Below are 15,660 nucleotides of genomic sequence, written 5' to 3'. Positions count from 1 at the left end.
GATTGATATAGTGAAGTTAATCACCTAATACAAATAAGCCTTGTCTCTCTATATAATCAATAATACAAATTTAAATTTAGCTGCCTCATATTTTTACGAGAACAATGAGCAGCATGGAAAACTTGTTCAGCTTTATATCTGATCACATGATAGATGCACCTTTATTGTTATAAAGAGAATACTGAAATGTTTTAGATTAAATATTTTGTGAAATGTAATACATGGTATGTGGTTTACCGATCTCTTTGTAGTGGGGGAGGAAGGGTAGGATGAGGTTGGTCAGTAGGTACTAGTTACAGTTAGGCAAACACAAGAAGTTCTACCACGCTGTTTGCAGTAGGGTGAACACAGATAACAGTAATTTAATGCATGTTGCAATAAGCTATAAAAGTTTAAGGGTGTATTTTAGTATCTAATCCCCAGCCCTGAATATTAAGAAGAGGAATAAAAAGGAGAAAGAATAGAGGAGGAAAAGGAGAAGGAGAATGAAAAAAGAGAAAAAAAAAACTTCTCTTAATTCACAGATTTCCATGTGTCATCCTCTGTCAGTTATTTATAGCCTTTTCTCACTTCTTCATCCCCAAAAGACTTCTGTGAGATAGGCATTATCTCCAGTTCATCTTGGGAAAATTGAGCCATGTGCAGGTTAAATCATTTGCTCAAAAACTCATATATGTTAAAGGACCTGAAAATAATTCAGACTAATGCATGATGGTAATAAGTACTATACTGTTCCTGTACTTTTTCAGGGAAATAAAATTTCCATGTCAATAAGAACATGGCCTCTGCCTCCTATAAGTTGGCAATTTTATTTATTTATTTATTTATTTATTTATTTATTGGTACCAGGGATTGAACTCATGACTTCATGCTTGCCAGGCTGGCACTTACACCACTGAGCTAAATACATAACTAGTTGGCAATTTTAATCATTCTCACTCCAAGATATCATAAGATAATGTAGATTTACTTAGAAAATAGTAAAGTCTTTAAAATCTTTTAGGGTATTTCTTTTGAAAATTGACCTTTGATAGTATTACCAATGGGAGGTACTATACTACCTTAGAAGGATTTTTGTTTGTACAATTATTATACAATTTTCATAAAGCCTAATAATGAATGTCCTTTCATATTTAGATATCAGTGACTCACAGATCTTTTAACAACAACGAAACATCTCATAAAGACTAGATAAAGATTTATGTTGTTTCAGAATTAAATATTCTTGGAAGATAGCTATAAAGAGATCCTAGGAAGAAAATGTGAATGCAATAACAATCCTCTCTTCTTGATATCATCACTTTCTGTGTAGAATTCTGATGCTTGGAAGTTTTATTTTGGCTGTTAATGGTTATGTAATTATGGATGTGTTGATTAAATTCACTGAATTTTAACTTGAAAAATAAACTTATTAAGAGCATAATAAAATGAATATAATAACGCCTTACCATTTTTAATGCAAACATGACTCTGTTGGGAAAGAGGTTTGTAAGTATAAATACGAATCAGTATGCCAGTGGGTATAATGCAATTCACATGGTTTAATCTCTCAGTTACTCTATACATAGACAGCTAGGTAATTAAATGAAACATGCAAATACACAATGACATTCCTAAATATGTGCCCATCATTTTTCTACTCTTTCATGCTGGTTTATATAAGACAGTGCCTCTGCGCCAACATGGTTATAGTGCTCTCCTGTTGCACAACTCTAGCTAGCATCATTCACTTTGCGATCCATCAACCATACATGCTCTAAAGAACATCTTGAAACCAAAGTATTCCCTGGAGCTGTGTGCCAAAGTCATTACCTGATAACTCCAACACTGGTGGCCTATACTTTCCTCTTTCGAAGACTTATCAATAATCTGTGGTGCTTTATAATTTTAAAAACACCTATCCATTGTAATGGTTATGTTTCCAATAATTTGATATGAATATTTCAAAAATAACAGACACATGATGATTATTGCCCTGAGTTTTCCCTATTATTTAATATAATCAATATATATTGATAAGTTTTGAAAATGCTACACCATCTTGCTGTCTTGGCCCCTAGCTCTCTGTCATCCTGAAAACCTTACTTATCCCTTCCTAATCTTCCTCTTCCATCCCATGGCGGTTGGCATTTCCCAACAGCTTTAAGCTCTCAATTCTTTCCCATCTCTTAATCATTTCAGAGTTTCCAATTCCCAAAGTGAATGCTTTTAGACTCAGGTTGGCCTATGTGTTGAATCCCAGATCCTCTATGGATTATGTGACTCATTTGAAGAGAATTTCACTGTTGCTCAGGATTAAAAATATTAATCTCACAGAACTGGTTTAAATAATAACTGTGATAATTCTGTTTCACTGTTTTTTTATTGGTATATAAACTTCTTGGACTAGAGACCACGCCAGCCTTGATTATCACCTTATGCTTAGTGTAAGGCTGCCACATAGAAAGTGGTAAGTCAGTTGTGACTCTGTAAGGTAGGATCTATGCGGTACAGTTTTCAAGTAGTATCCTAATCAAATTAACCTAGTCTGTGAGATAGACATAGTGTGAGTTATACTATATATGTAAATTTGCATTGCTTAGACAAGAAAACTGTTCATTCAGTTAACACTACAAAATCCTCCTTCCTTCCTTCTCCTAATCTGTCGTTTCATAGATCCCATTGCAGTATTCGTCCCAAACTTCTCCATAAATACTGTTTTTTAAAAACTACTCTCCATCCATCTTGCCTCACTTTCTCTTGTTCCTCATATTTTGTAGAATCCCAGACACTATACTGGCGGCAGAAATTGAGTGTCTAATGTTTAAAGGTCAGAATTCTATTTGGCTGGTCATGAGCAGGGTAAGAGAGAGAAGAGTTACTCATGTATTAATTGATTTGGACTCTATGTCACCTACATTTTGAATGAATAAATGAATGCAGGATGAAATTTTACTGGTTTTGAGAAACACAGAGCCTTTTTGCCTCTTAGTGTTCTTTGCATATATCCAACAAGGCTTTGCACCATCTGCATTTTGAAATGTATCTTTTCAGCTTGCATTAGTGATGAATAATTGATTTATGCTATCGCTTCTCATTGAAAGGACTTCATAAGAACTACTCTATTAGAGAAACAGAGAGAGGTAGAGACAGAGCCAGAGACAAAGACAGAAAGGTAGGAGGTACCGCTAAAGCACATAAAGTGAGTCATGCTGTTGCAAATCCAGGAGGGCAATTACCAGAGGAAATTCATTCTCCAGTGACACTCTTGAACTTGTGTGAAAGAAAGAGAAAATAGAAATAAAATAAGGAAAGGCTTTGCCCTCAAGTCACCATTGTACTATACTTTTCCATGAGGTCTTACTGTTTCTTTCTTGATTATAAGATCTCTGAGGGCAGGAAGTGTGTTAATTTGTTTATGGTTTTTTGTAATTCTCAGAGGACCTGCAAATGACTACAGACATTTCAGATTCCCATTAACTTGACAAACACCTACAAAGCATATGATCTTTTCCTTCAGCCCAGGGGAGACCAAAAGGAGACCAGCGTAGGCCTGATAGGTGTTTATTCAGTATTTTAAAATGTTCAGTATTTTAGAATGAAGTCTTCATTAATTGAATTCTTTTATTATTCTACCATATCTACAGCTAAAAAGACTACTGAAAGAAAGTCTTGAGTGAATGGTATGTAAGAGAAAATGATCACTGTTGGTAAACGGTGGAGTTAGAAAGTTTTAATCAAATAGCAACATTATCACATATAAAGCTAGTAAACCTCAATTTATCTCTTGGCTCCGCTGATTACAAACTGTGTGAATTGAAGGAAACTGCCTAATTTGTCTTAATTTTTTTCTCTAATTTCATCTGGTAGGGAAATAAGATACAAATATGATCTATTTAATATTATACCTGGCATAGTATACATCCAAAATTTTGGAGGAATAAACTTGTTGAGGCTCAGAAATCATGATCTAAAAAGATGTCAGAAAGAGTGTCAGAAACTATTGTCCTTCTGACCCTCTCCTGTCCTCCTGTGTCTCATTCCTCAACTCTCCACTGAGGCAGGCTGTGGACATTAGAATTAGTTTTTCTATAAAGTAGAAGCATTGTTGCTTTCATAAGAAGCGACAATGTTTTTAAAATAGTATTAAACTCAAAATACGTTCTCTAACATTCCCTGAACTTTCCGTGTAACACTAGGCCATAAGGAATTCTCTGGCACACCTTGTTCATTTGTAGAACATAAGGTACCATTTCAGAGAGGGTCCTGTCTCACTGTCAGAATTAAGGAATGTTGCACAGAAAGGTCAGGAGAAATCAGGGCAAGACTTGCCAGATTTCTACTTCAACTTATTAGCACTAGACTCTAACCTTTTTGTCCAATCATTTTTCCTTTTTCTTTCTTCATATTTCACTGACAAAAATAGATAGTTCTCATTGGTCCTTGAGTCTTCTGTTCGAAAGTTCATGTGTCTTATAAAATTATGACTAAATAAATGTGTAACCCTTCTGTTTGTTAACCTGTCTTTAAGAATGTGTGTATCAGCCATGTCTTTCGATGGACATGTGGTTTATGTTGATTGTCAGTTTGATTGGCATATTAGTGCAGACACTTGTAGTTTTATCTGGGTCAGTTATGAGGGAGTGCGTTTAGGAACAACATCTAGTCCCTGGCCTCTTCCACTGTGAATCTTTCTTGCTTTGGTGCTTTCTGACTACTGTGTGATGGGAAGATTTCTACTGCCATGTCTTTCCAATGTGTTCTTGCTCTGGAGTTAGCTGACCATGGGCTGAATTTTCTGGCAAAACAACAAAACAAAGAAACCGTTCTTCCTATAAATTATGCGTGTCAGATATTTTTGTCTCAGCAAGGAAAGCTGACTACTACAAAGGACAACCAATGCATCATTTCTTTTCTTTTTGGCTCTACAGTCTCCTAGCAAGACACTATCTTCTATATAATTTTACCTTGAAATAATACATTCAAAATACAATGTTAAAGAAATGTGAGCATTTTACCCACAGCCATGTTTTCTGTGCACTACCCTTTGATTTCCGTATGTTCTCAGTGTGTGCCTCTCCCTGTTGCACAGTAATGGTGCCTTGCCAGTTCTATCCCTCACACCCTCCTCCTTCACCCTGGTGTTTTTCAAATCTTGGCTTCATGACCACTTGGATGCAATCTTTAACCTACCTAATTGGGCTTTATACACCAACTTCTCCTGGATTTCAGTCAATTTCTCTGCTTCGATTTCAGTTACCTGTTCAAGTTCCTTCAGGCCAAATGAAGCAACAAGCCTGAGGGGGAGTTATCCCTAAGAGAAAGTATTTTACAGGTGTGGGAAAAAAGTCTGGGCTATCTGTTTTGCAAAACTGCTGCAGGCTGAGAGCAGACTGCATTCCCCCTCCCCTCGCTTCCTAACTCTGAGAACAAAGGACGCTGCTCCTGTGAGATATAAAGCATTCGGCAGTGTTTGAGATGATTAAAAGCAAGAAAAAGATTCCTTGTGGGTTTTGACAGGGTTTTCTTCCCCGTCTGGCGAAAGACAGAAACCCTTGTCAACATTCTGCTACCAGGCAAGGGGTTTAAAGCCAGTCTGAACTAAGCCTAACCAAGCAGAACAAAGAATTTCTTCATGCCGAGAATAATCTGAGATGTGTGGTGGAGGCGGGGTCATTTCCTCTCCTGACAATTTGGAGTAGACAAGAAGCTTTCGATCTATTAAGTTCATAGAAGAACTTCAGGGAAATCTTATGTTTAATTTGCATATTGACCTTTTAAGTAGGCAGCTTAGAATGTGAGTCTTTGCTGCTGAGGAATCATCAGTCAAGTCACATTTGAAACCTGTTCTTGGTGTAGTGTTTACTTGAAATGAGTATTTGGAAAAAAAGAATGGAAGCTGATAGTCAAGAATGTGGCTGCTGAGGTTATTTTGGTGAAGTCTGTGACAACAATTTGCCCATTTTTAAGATTTTTATTAAGGTCAGCAAGTATTTGCTGAACAAACATAATATCTTCAGAATTAAACCACAATCACACATCACTTAAGGACTGAAAGGTTTTTGGCCCAGACAGGACACCGTAGCTGGTAAAGCCTTGGAGGAGGAACCAAGGAGCTCCATCTTCCCTAACCCTAGGAATTTACCTGTGGCTCTATCTTCCCCACCCCTAGGAATTTGCCTCTAGTGTGAAATGAATACCAATGAGATACCTGCGCATCGCTAATGACCCTCAGGCACAACCCCAAACCTAAGCTACATGTATGCCCCCACTCCATGTGTCCTAGGGACAGATTGCCAACCCTGAGGAAAATGCCAGAGGGTCAGGGGTCTCTCCCTGCATTCTTAAAATAAAGGTCATTTATATTTCATGCTTATCTTTTCAGCAGTGCCACAATTCTATCAAATACAAATTCTGAGAAAGGTGTCATTAACTGATTTCATTCATGTGTGCAGTTATAGAATGTATTTATAGACCAAATCTAGGTGGTTTTACCTATTACACATCTGGGCTAGGTGGTATAGCCTACCTTTTACTTATTTATTTAGCATGATTTTTAAACTTTCTTGTTAAAGATTAACGCAGACACACATATCAGCCTAGATCTACACAGGGTCATCATATTCTTTCAACTCCACAACTTGTTCCACTAGAAGCTTTTCAGGCAGTAACACACAGAGAGCTACTATCCCCTGTGTTAACAAAGCCATCTTCTAAAATATTTCTGAGGGCTTTCCTGAGACTATTTTATTGTTATTTAATTTTATAAGTATAAAGCATATGCTGTGAAAGTATGGCAGAAAGTGTAGTATAGCCAATACATAAACCAATAATGATTATTTTTAAAAAAAATCAAGTATTAGCAGTACATATGTTCTACTGTTATGTGACCAGTAGCAAAGGTTTGCTTACACCAGTCATCACAAACACAAGAATATGTTGTGTGACCAAGTCACAAGAACTATAGCAGTATGCAATAGGCATTTTTTATTTCCATTCTAATTTTACAGACTCATCATTGTGTATGTGATCCATCCTTGGTCAACACATGGCTATGTAGTCTGTGCCTTACAGAATAAGGACATAAATACATTATTGGCAAGATTCTGTGCTTACCCTGGACTGATACCACTTTCATTCTCTGAGGGCTACAAAGATGTGAAAGTTGTATTTGCTTCCTAGGCTACTCTAACACATTACCACATACACGGTGGTTTACAACTGCAGAAATTTACTTTCTCACAATTCCAGAGGCTGGAAGTTGAAACTCCAGGTGTTGACAAGGCACACTCTTGCTAAAGACTCTGGAAAATAATGAACTCTGTGTCTTTCCTATTATAGCTTGATTCATTGTCCCATCTCTTTAATTCTTGCTCTCTTCATGTGACCATTTATTCTGTGTTTGTATTTTCCATTTTTATGTGTTTATAACCAAATCATTCTTTATTTATCTTATCCATAGTATGTGAGTAATTGTTAATTTTCAGTGGACCATAGGATGTCAAGATGCCAAAGTTTCTGTGTTTGTAGACCTAAGAATTAAAAGAAAAAATTAAACTTCCAAAATATACTGGTAGAAAAAGGAGAGTAAATATTTATACACATTCTCATCCTTAATGGGAGAAAATGGAAGGACTACAATAGCTACTATCTCAAATGCAAAATCCAGAAAGACGAACTTTACTGGTTTTAAGACCTGAAAATAATCCGAACTTCTGTTGCTTAAAGTTATCTGGGTCTGCAGTTCTGACCTCTTTATCTAAGGCTGTGTCCTTGGAGTCACCCCTCTGTTTTCTTGAAGAGCAATACACTTTTGCAGCTGAGCGACTCCATCATCCTATTTTCCATCTAAAGAATCCAGAAAGTCGGCCATGCGGGGCTGCTGCCGGCTTGGGGAGGCCTTCTCTGTGAGTCAGCGCCATTGGCAGACTGTGTAGGGAGAGAACCAGGACACAGCAGAGGAGATCCCCGCCTGAAACCATATCAGTTTCACTGTTTTGTTGGGTTGGGTTTTTATTTTCTTTTGTTTTGTTTATGTGAACTCTGATGGCATGAGCAGTTATTTAAAAGATAGCAAGACATGCTATGGGAGCATTATGTATCTCCTACTGGCTTGTTTTGATGTTCTTCATTACATTATTTTGATTTTATTGTTTCTATTCTATTGTGTTTTGTTCAATCTTTAATATGTGTAAAGGTGTAGTCTGCAGCTATTTTGAACACAACAAAGGCATTATGGCAACTATTGTTGATTTTATAAGATTTAGAAGTCTTGTTCACTTACTCTGATTTTTTTATTGTTTTATTTTCCTTGTTTTTTTCATCCTAAAAATAAAATCCAGAAAGTCTGGCAGTTTTCCTTTATTAGTTCCCGTATCTATTGCTGTCACTTCAATTTGACAGTGTGACTCTTAATATAATATTTTCAGAAATTCTCTGGTGTCTCATGTGTGTCTCGGAGACCCCACTACCGAACAAGAGTGTGCACCACTGACACCCTGGCACACTGCCATCTGCACTCCTCACTTCTGCAGAGATGGTTGCATGGATGCATGAGACACACGCCTATAATCTCCTTATGGAACCGTTTTCCACTTACATCCTTGGACCTCTTTCAAGAGCACGTTTTTCTAGCAGCGAATTTTAATCTTAATTATAGTTTATCTTTTCAATGTACATATTTTATGGATTTCTAAAACTATTAAAATCTGACTCCTTCCTGTTTAACAGTTTCTTCTCCCACTTATAACCAGGTTGCAGCTTTGATACGTGGCATGGAAATCTCAACTAAATATTCAAGTTTATTTCCTAAACACTCTACTTTTCTCATAACTATAGGACTCAATTCAGCCAAAAAAATTCTATACAAGGTCCCCTTTTCCTTCAATATCTAGCAAAATGTTCTTCATTTCTTCTGAATACTCTACAGCAGTACTTTTAACATACATATTTCCACTAATTCTCAGTTTATGGTTATGTGTGCATTCTGTGGAAGAATAAAAGACTTGTCTATCATGCTTTTCACATCCTTCTGAGCCCTCCCTTGGCACCTCCAACATTTATATTTCTACAAATAGTCTGTTCAAGTGATTGTAGGCTTTGGCTATAATATTTTCCCAAGTTATCTTACCCTCTATCCTTTGCCTAGTTGCAGAAACACTTTTATGTTTTTAGGCATTTATTATAGCAGATATAAAAACTGCATTACTTTTTATTGTCATCATAGCAAATTACTATGTTTGGCAGATTAAAACCAAAAGAAAATGTATTCCCTTCTAGTTCTGAGAACCAGAAATCTAAAATCATTTTTTCTGTTTCAGTCAAGGTGGCATCAGGCTGTGCTCACCCTGGAGGTTCTAGGGAGAATCTGGTTTTTGCTGTTTGCATTTTGGAGGCTATAGGGATTCATTGGCTTGTAGACATATCACTTTAAACTATATTTCTATATTTATATCACCTACTCATCCGTTTGCCTTCTCTGTGAGCCTGGGTCTGAATTCCCTCTCTCTATTTCTTATAAGAATATTGAGCTGGAGATATGGTGGCCCTATGCATGCTAGGTGAATGTTCTGCCACTCAGCTGGATCTTCAACCCAATATTCACTCTTTAGCCATGTAAGATGATATTCACAAATCCCATGGATTAAGACAAGGACATATCCCATATTGTTCTAGTTGATCATCTTGCTACCTAGTAAACATTTAATAATCAGTAGATATCTTACCTTGTGCCAGACACTATGGTAAACATTTAAAATATTATTTCACTTCATACTTAAAATTATAAAAAAATACTATTTTTTCCAATTTGTGGATCAAAGAGTTAAAATGCAGAGAGGATACAGCATTCTCAGGGTCTCACAGCTGATTTGCCTGACTTCTTATGCAGCAACTTTCATCTCACTGCTCTGTTATCCATTGTGCTTCAGAAATTGACATTCTTATTTAATAGGGAAGAAAAAGTGCACATTCACAAAACTTTGATCTTCACTGCATTCCATGCTGGCACCCTTTTATTGTGTGGAATATACTCAGAAATAGCCAGTAAGGAAAATAAACCAGTAAGATACACTGTGGGGTACACTGGTTTTTGGATTACAGCATGTTCATAAATTCTCATTCTCTGTCCCAGGTGAAAGAGTCATTGTTGTCTGATTGCAGTATTAAATTTAAGCAATAAAGGGGACACAATAACTTAAAGCAACTCTTTGATTTTTGTTTCTAATCTGGTGAAATATTTTAAGTGAGTAATTCAGATAGATGATAACCTGAGGCTGGCTGACCGTGTGTGTCCACTAAGCATCTGCTTAGCCCCCTGCTCCCCCTGACCTTCCTGAAGTGAAAAAAGTGAAAGATAGAATTCCCTCATCACTGAAAGCTTAGGTAAGCTTAAATGCACATAACAGAAAAATGAAATTTTGGCATTTCAAAGGACAGGTTGGAAACGAATAAGGTCAAGCATCTACCATGAGGTGAGCAGAAAGCTGTTTTGGAAAATTGTATGGACACAGTCTCCAGTAGAAGTGTGTGACTGGGCAGACAGAAAGGGATGTAGATGGCAATGATAATGGTGCACTCTGCTTGTGTGTAGTTCTGCCTGACTGGGGCGGAACTCAAGACGACGTCACAGAGGATGGAAATTAAATTTTCCAAAAATCATTTTGCCAAATAAAACAGTACTTGCCCTTATCCTTATTAAATAGCAGTAACATTACTATAATGTGTAATACTATATATATATATATATATATATATATATATATACACACACATACATATGGATATTAGTAGAAAGATTATAAATACATGAAATATTACCACACAAAGTAAATGAATGGAAAAATAAGAAACTCTAATGATGGCACTTTTTATTGTGTGTGTATATATATATATATATATATATATATATATATTATTTTGAAGGTAGTAAAATACAACAGAAAAAGAAATAACAAAGCCAATTGAGACAATGCAGTGAAATCGGTATAGAAATTCAGGGCAGGATACTGGGATAACAGTAATAGGTACCACAGTATATCTCGTTACCTTCACAATAGTTGTTCACTCAATCAGGTATAGCAAAAACAAACCAAAAACAGAATATTATAAAACCTATCAAAACAGAATACTGAATAGAACAAAGCAATTAATCAAAACAAAGCAAAACAGTGAAAACAATATTTGCCTTCAAAGAGAAGATAGAAGGAAATTTGCTATATTTTGCTATATTGCATACAGTCCTCCTCCCAAGACATGCTCAGACCTCTGGCTCCCAGAGGTTTGGAAGATGGGATGTTTGACTCTCAGCCACACACCGGTAGGCTCAGGGGAGATGTTGACTGGTTCTCTTCGTGGCTTGCCTGCAGCTTGCTCAAGCCACAACTGCTTACCAGGAAGATGGGCAGGTTGCTTTCTTGCTCAGGCACTTAATAAGAAATAACTACCATTATCATTTTATTATTTCCTAAGTTATATATTTATTCATATCTACTTGTACATTTCCTTTTTTCTTTGAAACTCTTATATACAATCTCTCCTGTACACTTCCTTCTTTACTTAAAGACTTGCTGCAAAAGTTTTTCAGATAAATATTGCTTGAAGACATAATTTTCATTGCTAGGTAGCTTGTTGGCCCACATATGTATTAGTACTTGGTCAAATACCACTTTCTTGCTGTATAGTTAGATTGTTTCCTTATTTACCATTTTATAAACATTTGTGTGTTTAAAATTTGTGCTGTATATTTTATATATTTCAATTGGATTCCTCAGGTTTAAATGGGAGACAATGTAATCTCTCAAAGGAATTTTCTCTTTCGCATGACCCCTGTACATACGCCTGATGTATGGCACACACACACACACACACACACACACACACACACAGACACACAAATCCTACAAAACAGATCACATTATGTGAGACAGTCTAGAGAAGCAGTTAAGATATATACATAGTATATCTGTTATGACTTACAGCAAGATATCTCTGCAAAGCCTTATGGATTCATAGGTGGGACTTTTCAGAGCTAGCTGGATCTAGAGTGTGTGATAATGTAATTAAAAGGGAATTTGGTATTCAATTAATTTACTGATTGAAATTAACATAGCTCTGAGTATAGATAATGGAAGCCCCACACTTGGCACCTATCATATTCTTACAGGCAAATGTTTCCATGGTAGCAAAATAGTGCAGTGGTTAACAACAACACAGGCTTTACAGTCAAAGAGTGAATTCATATCTCAGTTTCTGGCACATATGAGTTAGGTAACTAATATCTCTTTGAATAAGTTTTTGTCTCTAAAATTGGGATAATTGTGTTAATTATGAAAATTGAATAAGACATAAAATATGTATGATTTTTGTAATAAATCTTCAATAATATTAGTTGTCATCCTAAGAAATATTAATAATAATAAAAACATCAAATAAAAATAATAAGGAAATACATGTACTCATCAATTTGAGTATAAGAAGGAAGATTCTATTGGAAATTTCGACTAAGCCTTCATCATTAGTATTTAAAGTCTAGTAAAAATTAGAAAATACTATTAAAATATAATTATATTATTTTACATTTTATAAAGTAATTAGCTAGTCATTCTACCCTTACTCAAGTCAAGTGATCTACAAGCTCTCTGTTGACCAAGGTTTCAAATAGATGCTTATTTGAGACCAAAGGAATTAGATCGATTTTCTAGCATTTTAGAAAACAAAATCAAGGAGATGTTAAAGGAAAAAGAAGTCTGCAAGTCTAGACAGGAGAAAGTCTGACTTGTGAAGAGGAGCTAAGTAAGTTAAGGAGAATAAATAAAACATCTGTAGCATATCTGTAAAACAGAAGCTGACAGATACAGAATGAAAGCCTGTTACTCTTAACATGGGACATGAGTCGAAGGACCAGTGTAGCAGAGGCCCTGAGAGCAGGAGGGAATTGTTCACACAGGGCTACCATTTAGGTTTCCAAACTCAGTTTGGTGCTTTTTCCTTTGACTGCATTTCTTCCTTTATGCAGGTATGTGTGTGTATGTGTACATAGTGTAAGCATGGTGACACATATGTGCATGTTTATATATATTTGCATGAACATGTTACATGTGGATGTGAATGAATATATATATATATATATGTATATAAATGTATGTTTATATGCATGAATATGTATATATGAATACATATGTGCATATCTATTTTATTCTGTATATTCTATGAAGTACCTACTGATAGTGCTGTTACATAATTTATGTAATGAATAATTGAAAATATCTATAGAGGAAGTTTCAGTTAATTTACATCAAGATGTTTCTGGAACATATGTAGCAATATTTCAGCTACCCACATAGCTACATGAATATATATTCATTTTCATGTTCATGGACTTTGTTTTGCTGATGCAGTGTTGAGCTAGAAAGATGTTTACAAAAGAGTGCATCTCAAGAAGAAAAATCAAGTGTCACTGTAACTGAAAGTATGCATTTTTGGTAAGGCTTTCCCTCTGCTTCTTTGTCAACGCTTATAGACATGCTGTGCTGTGCTGTCTCAGACAAAGGAGCTGGAAAGAGAAAGGCGCAAAGACTTTGCTGTATTTCTTATCTATTCATTTATTCAAAAATGATACTCAAAACAACTTTCCCCTTTATCCTTCTAATTATATGGCATTAGAATTCTTTTTTTAATGAAAAATATGGTGTTTATTTTTCAGGGAAATAAAAAAGGCAGTGTTATTATCCTGTGTGTTGTTTTTCTCATTCATTTCATGTTATGCCAGGGTAGCATTTCCTGTTGTGTTAACTCTTTCCTTCCCCATGGATAATAAGCCAAACACAGTGGTGACAGGGTATAAGGTCCAGTGGACAAATGTCTGTATCTTCTAAAATGTTACTTGTGTGGAAGTCAGACTGCAGTTCAGGTGCATTGATTGGATTGGATTTCTTTGTGTTGAAATGACTCCTTTTCCTCTCTCATACCAGGATATAGAAAAATGGGGAATGATTGCCATGTCCTTTCATCTTGATCTTTATTAGAATGTGATGCTGGGAATCTGCTTATTAGTCATTGCAATCTTGTCATAAAAATGTATGCTCTTGCAGCAATAATATAAGCAACTCAGCTTGAAGATTACAATAATCACATATCATTATATTAAAAGCTGGTATGCAATTTTGAATTAAAATCTACATCAGACAGGCAAGATTGGTTATTCAGCACAGGTCCTGTGCCTGACATTTAAAGTAAAAGATGAATGGGTTTTAGCTTTCCCATGTAACACTTGTACCACTGCTTCCTTAACATTTTCTTCCAAAATAACTCAATTCTCTTTTTAGGGGTATAGGGAATCAAATTCAGGACCTTGCACTTGCCAGATAGGCACTTATATACTGCTGAGCTATATTCCTGGGCCTCTATTCTTTATAAGTGTTTTATAAACAAAAGTTGAACAATAAAAGCATCACATGGTAGTTATAATTTATACAATATAAATATAACACTGTTCACTTAGATTAAGATGCGTATTACTTTCACATACAAATGTAAGACTGAAGTTTAGGAATCCTCAAGTAAGAATTATAACAAAGAAAACCATAACAAACTGGCTATAACAGTTAAGATTTATTGTATCAATCAACTACCTTGAGAACCACCTTGGGTATTGCTAAGACTGAATTCCCTGTGTGCTTAGGTGGGTCATGGAGCCAGGACTTTGGGGTTCTGTATCTGATACTTTACCTGCTCCGCTTCAGTACTGTTCCCCTGCAGTGCTTTCTGGCCCCCATTAACTGAGCATCTTTGTTGTATCACAGAGCTTGGTGGGTGATTCTGGTCAAGCTCAGAAAACCATAATTCTGATAGAAACAGTAAAGACCAGTTTCAGGAAGTTTCAGTTGGGAACAAGGATTCTACTACCAAATGGATTACATGAGATGTGTGCTTAACTCTGGAAAATAATTCATCTATATTTTATTAATGTCCTGAGACTTTTCAGGAGTCTGAAATTAATTAATATTAATTGATATGGAAGAGGAAAATTTAAAGCCTCCAACAATTAGCCTGTAGCATAAGTAGGACTGACTAATTTAAGATATATTTATGCTGACAAAAAGGTAGAACACAAAACTTTTAAAGGTTTAAATTCTGGCCCAAAAGGACCTACATGTAAAGTAAGAACTATAGGAGGTGAGATCATTGAAAAGCTCAGCACCAATACTTTATACAGAAAAACAAAAATACATTCAGGTCATCTCAGGAATCAACTAGACCTCACCCATGGCAGGCTAAACATGCAAAAATGTCAACTTTTCTTTTGAGATGATTCAGTAGGAAACCTGCAATAGAAGGGCTGTCCAGGATGTATTTTGTTGTGCTCAGCTATCTAGGATTTAGGTTTTTACATTAGTGGTCCAAGAGGACTCACTACTGCTCTTACTGACAGCAGATCTTGGTATCTGTTTTTACTGGCATGCAGAATGAAAGAGTTGTGGGTCAAGTGGGATTCCATCCAGATTTCAGTGGAAGCCAGGGTAAGCCAGGCAAGAAGGCTGTGAGAGATAGGTGTGAGACACTGTGGGAATGAAATGCAAGGTGCAGTGCAGAACCAAGGAAAGAACAGGTGCCAAGAATTGAAGCATAAGTGGAGGAAAACTGCAGGCCTGGAGTAGGACCAGCCCAGAGATATTCAGGAAT

Source organism: Cavia porcellus, unplaced genomic scaffold, assembly GCF_034190915.1.
Source record: "Cavia porcellus strain 051 isolate PalLab524CR breed Dunkin Hartley unplaced genomic scaffold, mCavPor4.1 scaffold_13, whole genome shotgun sequence".
Lineage (NCBI taxonomy): Eukaryota > Metazoa > Chordata > Mammalia > Rodentia > Caviidae > Cavia > Cavia porcellus.
This window is presented reverse-complemented; position numbering follows the sequence as displayed.